Raw genomic sequence first — 14,070 nt, forward strand, 5'->3', positions numbered from 1 at the left:
GGTGTGGGGAGCGATCTCCTACACTGGCCGTACACCACTGGTGATCGTCGAGGGGACACTGAATAGTGCACGGTACATCCAAACCGTCATCGAACCCATCGTTCTACCATTCCTAGACCGGCAAGGGAACTTGCTGTTCCAACAGGACAATGCACGTCCGCATGTATCCCGTGCCACCCAACGTGCTCTAGAAGGTGTACGTCAACTACCCTGGCCAGCAAGATCTCCGGATCTGTCCCCCATTGAGCATGTTTGGGACTGGATGAAGCGTCGTCTCACGCGGTCTGCACGTCCAGCACGAATGCTGGTCCAACTGAGGCGCCAGGTGGAAATGGCATGGCAAGCCGTTCCACAGGACTACATCCAGCATCTCTACGATCGTCTCCATGGGAGAATAGCAGCCTGCATTGCTGCGAAAGGTGGATATACACTGTACTAGTGCCGACATTGTGCATGCTCTGTTGCCTGTGTCTATGTGCCTGTGGTTCAGTCAGTGTGATCATGTGATGTATCTGACCCCAGGATTGTGTCAATAAAGTTTCCCCTTCCTGGGACAATGAATTCACGGTGTTCTTATTTCAATTTCCAGGAGTGTATATATATATATATATATATATATATATATATATATATATATATATATATATATATAATGACTTTTGAACACTATTAAGGTAAATACATTGTTTGTTCTTTATCGAAATCTTTCATTTGCTAACTATGCCTATCAGTAGTTAGTGCATTCAGTAGTTTGAATCTTTTATTTAGCTGGCAGTAGTGGCGCTCGCTGTATTGCAGTAGCTTGAGTAACGAAGATTTTTGTGAGGTAAGTGATTTGTGGAAGGTATAGGTTAATGTTAGTCAGGGCCATTCTTCTGTAGGGATTATTGAAAGTCAGATTCCGTTGCGCTAAAAATATTGTGTGTCAGTTTAGTGTTGATCAGAATAGGTAAAGAGCGAAATGTCTGAGTACGTTCAGTCCTGCTCAGCTGTTTGAAAATCAAATAGTGTAAGAGGTTTATCAGCACAGTAATTCATTAATTATTCTAAGGGGATGTTACAAATTCTATGAGTGAATTACGTTTCCTACTTGACCATCTATATACTCGCAGAATCGATGCGCAAAGTAGTACACTACTATTACTATTCCATGAGCCCATAATTACTCTTTGTAATATTCTCTCTGGTGTGTGGTGAGAGGACTTCTAGGATCTTCTCGTTGCCGAATAGCCGCATTGAATAACTGTAATTTTGCTATCGAGATTACAGGAAGAAAGAGATGGAAAATATATTGTATGCTACTCAAGAAAATATATACTGAGCATTTACATCAAAGGTGTGTAAGGAATTTCATTACATATGTATTCTCTAATTGGAAATTTGCACGGAGGTGTTTTTTCGTTGGAAATCAGAAGGGAGCTTCCGATGAATTGAAAACGAACCTGCAATTGTTAGATCCAAGAGCTCCATTACTTCATCGGATAATTAAACTCTATCAAAGCAAACTTTCCGCTTGATCTGAGGTTTCCTGACTGACTACACAACGCAAGAAAACCAAGACACTTTATTTACACAGGATTGCCGATCGCTTCGAATCATCGAAACTGCGGACAAGGAGAGTCATCGTCCGATTCTGATTAAACAAGTAAAGCGTAATTATAACTTTCTTGAGCGACTGTGATGACTGTGGTATGGCTGCTTATGAATGAGATCATTAATAAAATACTAATAACTAACTTTCTTCCTCACCAGCAACCAGTATAAAAACAATATTAATTAAAATTATGTTGGGTCCATCTAACCGACTTAGTCTCCATGAGCACCATCGTCGTGCTGCTTCTTTTATAATTGGCCAACACTCGATACCGTAGAGCGTAACAGGACGGATGAAAGTCAGGTAGATCTTTGACTTCAGATGATCTTTAATCCGACAGTAGCAGGTGACACCTGTTGGCGTTCGCCACTTAATCCAGGCTGCCTGCGTCATTGCGTTGACCTCGTCTGGAAGTTAGCCATGGAGACTGTAGAACTGAGATACTCAAATTTTGTTCAAATGGTTCAAATGGCTCTGAGCACTACGGGACATAACATCTGAGGTCATCAGTCCCCTAGACTTAGAACTTCTTAAACCTAACTAACCTAAGGACAGCACATACATCCATGCCCTAGGCAGGATTCGAATCTGCGACCGTAGCAGCAGCGCGATTCCGGACTGAAGTGCCTAGAACCGCTCGGCCACAACGGCCGGCCAAAATTTGTTACTCTTGGAGGATCTTCTCCATCAACGTTGATGCTTCCAAATTCTCGTCGATCTGATGCCATGCATTCAGTTCCTTTTTTGCTGAGTTACAGGCCAAATGGCGCGAGTCACTAGTTGCAAACTTGTGTTTACTGCTGGAGACCAAACTTCACCTCCGCAGCTAATATGACATCATCGGCATAAAGAAGTGGCCATTATATTAACACGTGCAGGTCTGATGTGACAGTGTCCATCACAAGAATATAAACAAGTGTGGTGACAAGATCGAGCCTTGATGGACCCCTATATGATGCGAAAGACATCTGACGTTCCTGCAGCCGCTTGAACACAACTCCTCAGTTCTACATACAGAAGCCGCAACCAGTTTGCTAGGTACTCCGGAATGCCGTGGTCTCGAAGCGTTAACCAAATTAGGTCATGTGAAACCCGACCGAAAGCCTTTTCGAGGTTTAGAAAAACAAGGTACAGTGGCTTGTTCTTCTTGCTGTATTTTTCGACCAGCAGCCGCACAGCGTGGATTGCGTCAGTTGTATCACAATTTTTCACAAATCTGGCTTACTTCCTTGTGAGCTATCTCGCTTATGTTTTGTTGAGATTATGTTTAAGATTCTTCATCTCGTGTTTCAGTAATCTGATCGGGTGGAAAATAGAACAACTGGTAGGTTTTCCATTCTTTTTGAAGTTTTACACAGTGTTGCCAACTGTCAGTTCTCTGATGATCTGGTTGAAGAGATCTATTAGACAACCTTCCGCATTCCGCTGTTGAGAAAACCATAACTCATCTGGGAGGACACCGAATCATTGGCGTTCCCTCTTTTCATCCCCTTCAGAGCACGGTCGACTTCGGCAATGTTAATTTCGTTGGTATTGGTGGATGTGGAAATTCCTCGGTCGAAATTCTCTCAAAGTAGTGCCTCCAGTATTCCTTTGCTTTCTTCCGGTCCACCAGCAGCTCACCCGTTTCATCGTTGATGCCATAAAAGTGTTGGAACCTTCGGTTTCCGTTGTTTTGATTTCAACAGTCGATAGATGTCGTGTTCTCCCTCGTGTGTGTCTACTTCCGTCTAGAGGATATGGTTATAACTATGCCTCATCCAAGGCACATCTGTGCAGATTATTATCGGAGTGCGTGGGACCGCGCTCCGTAATGAAATGTACTGTGGATAATTTATTATTAGGGAAATGCATACAGATTCGGAAATAGTACGCTATAATAATAATAATAATGATAATAATAATAATACGCGGTAGTGTAAGTTCCAGTTATTTTCAGAAAGCTACAAATAAATATTTGTGATCATACCACAAAAAAATTATGTATAAATTTTTTATTTGGTTATTTACAAAATTAGTTATGCAATTTTATTCGGTGGGAGTTACATGATTCATAGTTTTATTTTCTGTAACATTGTGGAAAGTATGTGTGCAGGTCGTGTCGAGACAATGCAGAAGGAAGATTAAGATTTAACATTGTGAAGACCAGTTCATTAGAGACGGATAATGCACTGTATTAAATGATAGCGTTTTATCTTTATCACGTCAAAAAAACATTAGTGTGTCAGCGATGAGGTCGTTGAGTTCCACTGTAACTTGGCATACGTTTACACGATGGGCAGTGTGCGTTTCTAGAAAGCAAATACAACGAGCAGCAACAACATATTTTTATTCTAGAAGGTAACTTCTAAGAAAACTTTAGATTTAAAATGATTTTCCATTCACAAGGCGTTGTATCTTAGTCCCATGTCCGCGTAGCAAGCTAATGGCTTTGCGGAACTCGCTCGGAGTCTAGGAACATCACATGTTTTATAATTTCCTGCAGTTTCAAGATTACCACCAGACGGTAATGGATCTATCTGCTAACGGGAGAACAAATTTCACTAGAACTAAGACAAACGGGGATCATTGTTGTAAACTAACATTAACTTTTAAACGAAAATTTAGAAAGAGAAAGGAGAAAATGAGAAAAAGAGAAGCATACAAAATAATTTTAACAATACAATACTTTAAAACTTCCAGGAAGATTAAAGCTGTCTGCCGGACCGAGACTCGAACTCGGGACCTTTGCCTTTCACGAGCAAGTGCTGTACCAACTGAGCTACCCAAATATGACTCACGACCTGTCCTCACAGCTTTAATTCACCAGTACCCCGTCTCTTACCTTCCAAACTTCACAGAAGCTCTCCTGCATACCTTGCAGAACTAACATTCCTGGGAGAAAGGATATTGAGGAAACATGGCTTAGCCACAGCCTGGGGATGAAATTTTCACTCTGCAGTGGAGTATGCGCCGATATGAAAACTCCTGCCTCGAACTCGGGACCTCTGCCTAGGCACACAGTTTTAACCTGCCAGGAAGTTTCATATCAGCGCACACTCCGCTGCAGAGTGAAAATCTCATTCTAATGTAATACTTTATTCACTAGCCCGTATAGTTGAAGACGTCGTATGTTGGCTTTGGAGACAGGGAGACGCACCACACCCGTGTTGAATCCACTTGCCAGATGAACGACTGTCAGTCTGGCTCTCCATCCATGATGTATGTTTGTTTTAAGTGGCTCATCACATTTGCCCTTGAAAAATCTCTGAAACATGAATACGCCGATACAACAAAGTTTGCGTAATTTCGAAGACAACGCGGATACGACTTTTCCCTCTGCGATAACTGACGCTCGTGGCAACAGGGTAGTCATGCTGTTACAGGACAGAAATGAACAGAATAGTGGACAAAAAAAGCGGTCACCATTAGCGGGCACTGAAATATTTCTGCTTACGTAGGGTTACTCTGCTTACTGGTTCTCAGTGAACCTCAGTTTCTGCACGCTAGAGCCTTTCGATGCGAATATGCGACAAGGGCGGCCATGCGTAACATCTTTCGAGCGAAAGATAATGTGATTACCTAGAGTCTGTGTCTCCCGAGAGCTTTGTCTTCACAGCAGAGCGTACCTCTTGCTACGCTACACGTGTTCCACGTGCCAGTTCGCGGAGCATCGTCTTCCGCGCGCACGCTTCGCAGCCAGAACCAAATACTACACGCCCTGTCGTTTAACAGTTCCGGATCCATACAGATCAGACGCCGCGATTGCGGTGCAGGTGAACGTGTCGCTGAAGACGCACGCACGTGTGTGTGCCAGGGAAGCAATTACAGGAGCGCCCAGCTGCGCGGAGGAGGTGCGTTAAGGATTATTGCGAGTAATTCGGTTTGGCACGCGCCGGCAGTGGTAACGGAGTTAGGCCGCGCCTCCAACTCTGGCGCTCTCTGCGTGGCTGAATATTCAGCGCTGCCTCCAGCACCGCTCCGGTCCCACAGGAGAGCAGGCGGTCCCTCCTACACCCGCGTACGTCCTGTTACCACACCGTTATTCACACAGGTCCAGTAGGTGGTTACACCTACTGGAAGAAAACTCAACCGGTAGACAGTCACCGGTTGTTCCCTGGGCATTTTCATACAAGGGGCCGGCCGCGGTGGCCGTGCGGTTCTAGGCGCTTCACTCCGGAACCACGCGACCACTAAGGTCACAGGTTCGAATCCTGCCTCGAGCATGGATGTGTGTGATGTCCTTAGGTTAGTTAGGTTTAAGTAGTTCTAAGTTCTAGGGGACTGGTGACCTCAGATGTTAAGTCCCATAGTGCTCAGAGCCATTTGAACCATTTTTTGATACAAGAAACACACAATCGCTGCTATAAAATGTGTAAAAGGCAGTCACTTTGACCACCTTTATTGTTCCAATGACGACCCGCCCTGGCTCCGCATGGGTAGCACTTAGAAACTACGGTCGGCCAACTTATCTGGCGTAGCTATAATTAATTGCAAACACAAACCTTCCTCGTGAATCGTTCTAATCAGTAGCGAATACCGTGTCAAAATCGCCTCAGTAGTGCCCGAATTAGCCTTCACATACAGACAGAAAAACACAGCTAGAGGATTTAATTTATAATATTTATATACACTCGTAAGTAGACTCTGATCAAGCTCCACAAATATCTGGAGTTGCAGCGGCTGTTTACTTACTGCTTTTCCCAAAGGATACCGTCTATTAAGTTGTTAACCATCTCGTAGCTCGCGTCATGGCCACGAGATGTCATTCCAAAGGTGAATTGTATGGAACAGATGACAATACGTTTTTGTATGTCCATCATTTCGACTGGAGGTCTTGGGGACCACGTCCGTTCACTTTTCAAAGAAAATGAAACGCCTGCAGCCATCCTTATGGTATTATTTATTGTGAAGATACCAGGAAAGGGTAAAGCAGAAAGGTGGAGGGAATATATAGAGGGTCTATACAAGGGCGATGTACTTGAGGACAGTATAATGGAAATGGAAGAGGATGTAGATGAAGATGAAATGGGAGATATGATACTGCGTGAAGAGTTTGACAAGGCACTGAAAGACCTGAGTCGAAACAAGGCCCGGGAGTAGACAACATTCCATTAGAACTACTGACAGCCTTGGGAGACACATTCCTGACAAAGCTCTACCATCTGGTGAGCAAGATGTATGAGACAGGCGAAATTCCCTCAGACTTCAAGAAGAATATAATAATTCCAATCCCAAAGAAAGCAGGTGTTGGCAGATGCGAAAATTGCCGAACTATCAGTTTAATAAGTCACAGGTGCAAAATACTAAAGCGCATTCTTTACAGACGAATGGCAAAACTGGTAGAAGCCGACCTCGGGGAAGATCAGTTTGGATTCCGTAGAAATGTTGGAACACGTGAAGCGATACTGACCCTACGACTTATCTTAGAAGAAAGATTAAGGAAAGGCAAACCTACGTTTCTAGCGTTTGTAGACTTAGAGAAAGCTTTTTACAATGTTGACTGGAATACTCTCTTTGAAATTCTGAAGGTGGCAGGGGTAAAATACAGGGAGCGAAAGGCTATTTACAATTTGTATAAAAAGCAGATGGCAGTTATAGGACTCGAGGGACATGAAAGGGAAGCAGTGGTTGGGAAGGAAGTGAGACAGGGTTGTAGCCTCTCCCCGATGCTATTTAGTCTGTATATTGAGCAAGCAATAAAGGAAACAAAAGAAAAGTTCGGAGTAGGCATTAAAATCCATGGAGAAGAAATAAAAACTTTAAGGTTCGCCGATGACATTGTAATTCTGTCAGAGACAGCAAAGGACTGGAAGAGCAGTTGAACGGAATGGACAGTGTCTTGAAAGGAGGGTATAAGATGACCATCAACAAAAGCAAAACGAGGATAATGGAATGTAGTCGAATTAAGTCGGGTGATGCAGAGGGAATTAGATTAGGAAATGAGACACTTAAAGTAGTAAAGGAATTTTTCTATTTGGGGAGCAAAATAACTGATGGTGGTCGAAGTAGAGAGGATATAAAATGTAGACTGGCAACGGCAAGGAAAGCGTTTTTGACGAAGAAAAATTTGTTAACATCGAGTATAGATTTCAGTGTCAGGAAGTCGTTTCTGAAAGTATTTCTATGGAGTGTAGCCATGTATGGGAGTGAAACATGGACGATAAATAATTTGGACACGAAGAGAATAAAAGTTTTTGAAATGTGGTGCTACAGAAGAATGCTGAAGATTAGATGGGTAGATCACATAACTAATGAGGAGGTATTGAATAGAATTGGGGAGAAGAGTAGCTTGTGGCACAACTTGACTAGAAGAAGGGATCGGTTGGTAGGACATGTTCTGAGACATCGAGGGATCACCAATTTAGTATTGGAGGGCAGCGTGGAGGGTAAAAATCGTAGAGGGAGACCAAGAGATGAATACACTAAGCAGATTCAGAAGTATGTAGGCTGCAGTAGGTACTGGGAGATGAAGAAGCTTGCACAGGATAGAGTAGCATGGAGAGCTGCATCAAACCAGTCTCAGGACTGAAGACCACAACAACAACCAGTTTCGGCACTCCAAAGACCTGAAGACGGTGCATAGAAACGCCGAAACTGGTAGCTACATAATAAATAAGGACGCCTGTATGCATTTCATTTTGTTTCAACACATACGTACAGGGTGTTAGGGACATAGGTACAGACATTGTGATCATACAGTACTTATTTTTCTTCTGCGCCCAGCATTCTTCCCACAAACAAATCGCATCCCACAAACAAACGCATCGAATGAAATTGTGCAGACCGTTCATATCGTGGAATATTATGTGGCAATTTTTTTCTATTTGAAGGGCATACGAGGTGTTGGTCGAGCTGTTTAACATACCCCCAAAACGATGTAACTCAATCACCAACGATGTACATGGAGAGAAGCTCCCCATAAGATCAGGCAAATTTAAGAGAAACAGTATCCTAAATAGAAATGTCTTATTGACGTGAATCAGTTAAGCATAAAAACATAGATACTGCACCACACATGAACGAATTAATGAAGGGCTCGTCTAACTACATAAGAAACTAGCACTCACTACAACAATTTAGGTTACTGCCATAAGACGTCAGACCTATTAAATTAAGCATGTAAACATTTAATAAATCGACAGAAGTCTGTAATAATGAAACGTATCATTGGCACATATGGGTGGAAACATCAAAACGTAACATAAAACTACTTCACGGATGCAGCCAATGACTGAAAAGATGGGTATTGGTTCAAAGACAGAACCACGGAGAAGCAAGTTCGAAGACAAATAAAATTGCCAAAGAGAGTGACAGAAACAATAGTTGACTGTGAACCTTAAAACTGTTGAATGTTAACTAGTATCACGTTCCCTGCGACTCAGTGATTTCTTTGCCGGCTCATACTTACCAATCTTAAACGGTGAGAGTGTGGAAGACAGTGGCTGTAGCGGCTGGAAATTCTGCGTCCAGTTCGCCCTCTGTATTCTCCTCTGAGATGAAGACATCCCTGTCTGCAACGTCGCAGCAGCTGGTCTCTATTCTTCAGTGTTTATTCAGCAAGTATTCTCTGACTTTACTCTTTAAAACTTGGATGTTTCTACCAGCACCGGGATTTCGCCAGACAATTGCAACAGATCTTGTGAGTTGCAACCGATAATAACATAGCAAATAAGCTTAATAGACCCCACCCCCCCTCTCACACATTTTGTCATGTTCAACCACTGATGGTCTGGTGTGTGAAGCTAGGAACAAAACCTCTCCCACTCTATGACAGGCTCTACATGATATCCTTATCCCACTAGTCAGCCACCCAGGTTGCCTTTTACTGCTAGTACCCCGTTTGGAACGTTCTAATGAGTAATGTGTCAAGGAAAGCATTATTTGTTATTAATGTTATCGGCACTATAAACATCCTGCCAATCTTGTTCCTTGATGATGTTTAAAAACTCTCTACTGCCGTTGGATTAAATTTCCTACTTAGTTTGTAGTTATATGTGACATTTGTTTGGGTACGAAAGCCTTTTAGTGTAAAAATTTGTGTATCATTGACTGAAAGGCCATTCACACTTTTACTAACAGAATGCCCACCTAGTAATGAAAAATGAATAAAAATATTATCTGTGGCTGTGTTACTGTTCCCCTGCACCCTAGTTGGGAAATACACAGAGTTCATTAGATCATATGAATTTAGGAGAACTACCTACATCATTTTCTTGCACCACCATATACAAAATTTATTTTGAAATCACCACGTATAACTAATTTCTGGTACTTCCTATAAAGTAAATCAAGAACCCTCTCTAGCTTGAGCAGAAATGCTCTGAGGTTAGCGTAGGGGGACCTATTAACAACGAAAATTAGAAGTTTCCTTACACTAAATTCAACTGCCCCTGCACAACATTCAAATATCTGTGCAGTGTCGTGCTGCGTCTATGGACTCAAATGGAGCACTGTCTTTTACGTGCATGGCCGCTCCCCTCCTCCGCAAGGAAGTCCTTGAAAAACAGCCTGCTGATCTTTATCCTGGTAAAGAAAGGCTCTGAACTGTCAAATTATTTAAGTGGTGCTCCGATGTACCAATAATTTCAGAGTCAACATCTATAAGCAGTTCACTAACTTTATCTCTAATACCTTTTATATTTTGATGAAATATGCTAATTACTTCTCTGCTTGGAAACATGACATCATCTAAAGGTAGTTCCTTAGTTAGAGTGACTTCCTTTAAGCGGGTATACCTATCAGCTGACTTCGGTCTATAAAAGTTGCTCTAACACCAACTACTACAGGAATTTTTCCATGAGTGATCCCATCACCACTCACTACACTGTCACCTATAAGCTTTTCCAACCTCCCCTTCCTACTTCTATTGAGGTGCAGGCCATGCCTAGTGAAACCCGATCTACTAATAGACTCAACTGGCACCACTGAAATGTGGCCCATGCCCTCTGCCTTCAGTGCCTTCTCCAGCCCCATCTGTGCAAGTGCTGCTCTGAGATGAAGAGATTAGTGCAGGAGGGACTTCGTGGCTTTCCGCGTCAAATAAGTCCGATTACTGTTGCTTCAAGAAAATAAATAAAAGATAGCTTCTTCTAGTAAAGGGCGCGATAGAGAAAGACGCATTAGGCAGCTCAGCGCCACGGCACATAATTGTGTAAAGCCGGTGGAAGACTAGGTAATCGACGTGACGTCGAATAATTTGCTGCTTCAACCATCACGTGGTTTAGTAGCAAAGTAATGGCTTGAAATCTGCAGTGATTAGCAAATAATATTTTAATTTATGTCAAAATAAAATTACGACAAAGTAAATGATGATGTACTAAGATCTAAGTAATAGGCCGAAGCTACAAGTAATACATCTTAGTCGCCCTGACAGACAAGATTTTATGTTTTCATACCATCATTAGTTTCTGTTTTCCATAACATTGCCTAACCTCTTCTTAATCTACCGGAAATCACAGAATTTGCATGGCCAGAAAACCTTAATTGTGCAAGGGATCCATGGCCCCGTGCTCAACACCATTCATTGTGCATTTGTAACGTATCAAAACTCTCCGGTAACTAACAACATGTGTGCCTAAAGTTCTGTAATTTCCAATTCCGAAGAGTTTGCACGCACAGAATATGGGAAAGTGTACTACTGAAAGTTAGAATGACAAGGAAATATGGGGACTCAGCTGCTCGTGCTTCAGTTTGCAGAGAGTGCATAAAATGGGAAGCAGTTTGGTGGTATATCGCCTACGGTACGCTTATCTTCGGCTGATGGTGACTCAAAGGGATTCCTTGTAAAGGTCTGCTTGTCTATGATTCCCAAGTTAATACAGACTCACATCTAGTTTTCAGTCTTTACAACAGTCTCACAGAAAGTGTGCTCTCATCTAACCCTCACGACGTTGCACTTCTCTCGATGAAATGTGCGATGGTTAAAACCTGAAGCCATCATAGCGTTACTTGTAAACTGGGGCCCTGCCGGAAAGTATCAGTTACTTTTGCAGCTGAGTATGATGGCCGATAAAAGGATCTAGTCGCAGTTTCCTGTTCCACACGTTGATGGAGCGGGAGAGGATCTATTGACTGCATGACTCTGAGTGAGTTTTTACTCATTGTTTTCATTGTGTGCTTAAGCGATGTGAACGTCGGAGGCAGTAGAATCATTCTAAAGTCTGTGGCACATGCAGGGTCTCTAAGCTTCCTGAACAGTGTTTCGTAACAAAATAATTTTCTTCCCTCCAAGGATTCTATCTAAGTTCATGGAACGTTTCTGTAACACTCACTATATCCCAGGTCAAAGAAAAGCTCACGGTTTGTATACATACTGTGTACGTCGTTTAGGTTAGCATATTCTGACATGCTTCAGAGTAGAACAGTAGCTGAAAGTTCTTGTCAGATTGAAACTGTGTGCCGGACCGGAGAAACATGGGTCATTTGCCCTGACCTCAAATTCGATTTCGATTCCGCCACGCAGTTTTAGTCTCATAGGAAATTTATCGGCACACTGAGAACAGGAGTTGTTTATTTGTTTTTAGAAGTTTTATTTGTTTTGTTAAAAAAGGTTGCATATTTATTTGAGCGCTCAAACAGAATGAGTTAACTTTGTAGTGGTGTTTCTCGTCATTGTAAGTGCTAGTGTCGCTTTATGTACTCGACTCCTGCGGCCGTAGAGGTCTGGTATACTTCTCAACTAATTCATGACTAGTGAGTAAATGTATTACCGATTTTAAATGGCGTTTATATTTTGGGGAATGAGACAGTGCATGGTGTGTGCGGACACAAGGTGAACTGGCCACTGTTTGGAAGAAGCTAGAAGTTGCATCGACTCCATTCATCAGACTGTAGCTGCCCCTTAATTTGAGGAAAAAAAAGTGATCAAGAAAGCTGCCCTCCCTTGAATACGGTCACTACTCCCTATTATTAACTGTGTGGTATTGCTTCTACACTCTTTAGGAGTGTTTTAGGATGGAATACGGAAGTGTTTTGTAAGTAATCTTCTTTGAAGACTAAACTTTCCCGGTATTGCGACAACTGATTTGCCAACATTTACATACAATTGAGCCTAAGTAATCACTCCATTTCATTTGTTCCTTTAAGTGTGTCCGCAGACAAGAGACTAGTGGATTAAGATCCGGGGAACGTGGATGCCAGAACATTGGACCAATCCATTTCCCTCGAAACACTTCATTTACATATTAGTAGTTACGCACATTCATTGCAAAGTGCCGCGGTGCACCAGCACACTGAAACCACAGCTGTCACCGAATACCAGTTGGGATGTTTTCTAACTCTTCGTGCAAAGTATTGCAAAGAAAGTAAGATACAGGGGCGCGTTCAACTTGTCCGGCAATAGCTAATGGCCCAGAAGCACTCCTTCCACGATTACAGTTCACAGATTTATGCCAAAACGTCCCTTAAAACCACGTTTACGAATGACATGAGAGTTTTGTTCCGATTAGTAATGGTTGTTTTGGAAGCTGAAAATACCTCCATGAGTTAAGCGGATGCGATCTTCTGGCCGCTGGTGTTGAGTACAATCATATGGATGCAGTTTTTGATTGTGCAACGCTTCAACAACTAGTCTTTGAGCTAGCTGAAACTGCTATGCAATGTCACAGGAACTTTGCCGAGGTGACTGGTGAACGGTTTCATGAATCGCGTCCTGTGTTTGTGGATTACGTATGGTCCTTGGACGACCTCTGTCCATTACTTTTGGACGAAGGATTTGCTCCAACCGACGAAAAACGTTCTTATCAGGATGGCGCCATTGAGGGTACCGTGCTGCATATGCACGAGCAGCTGCTGCGGTTTGTTTATCGGACGCTCCTAGCACCAAAAGTATATTACATATCCATCATTTGTGTACTCCATGGGGAAGCCGCCCTACATGAACGTGACAGGACCACTTGTGACTGTGCACTGCGCAGTCAGTAGACACACGCATGAAGTTTAATGTACCCCACTGCCATTGATAGGCTACTGTCAGTTGACAGAATATTTCCTGCTTATTACCGATGAGCACCAGGGACTGGACGTCTAAAAAAAAAATTAGACTAAGATTGGAGCCTTACCTCCATGGTTCAAGAGGGAGTGATGTCCCTGCAATCCACTCAGTGACTACCACAGCTGGTACAATAGAGCGCATTCTGAGGCACTGCACGATGTGACAATGTCGCCAGCTCCTCGTTTTCATCCGATTTAGCTAGGTAAACTTTTGTCTTGAATATGGATGAGAAATCGCATGTTGACCTCCAAGTGTGGCATTTTTTATTCATCTACAAGGTGACGACAGCCAACGATTTTCTTTCAGTGCGGCTGAACACTACTCCCAATCTCTTATGGTAATTAGGGTCTACGAGGAGGGGAATCATGTGTAGGTGCAGTGAGTAACAGAATCTAGGTCAGCAGGAAAGCGTGCTCGGACGACCGTGTCTGTTAAGGTCACCGCTCACGTAAAGCTGGTATTACGGGTTCGAGGCCCGGTGTGGCACCAATTTCCACCTGTT

This window comes from Schistocerca americana, chromosome 2, assembly GCF_021461395.2.
Source record: "Schistocerca americana isolate TAMUIC-IGC-003095 chromosome 2, iqSchAmer2.1, whole genome shotgun sequence".
Classification (NCBI taxonomy): domain Eukaryota; kingdom Metazoa; phylum Arthropoda; class Insecta; order Orthoptera; family Acrididae; genus Schistocerca; species Schistocerca americana.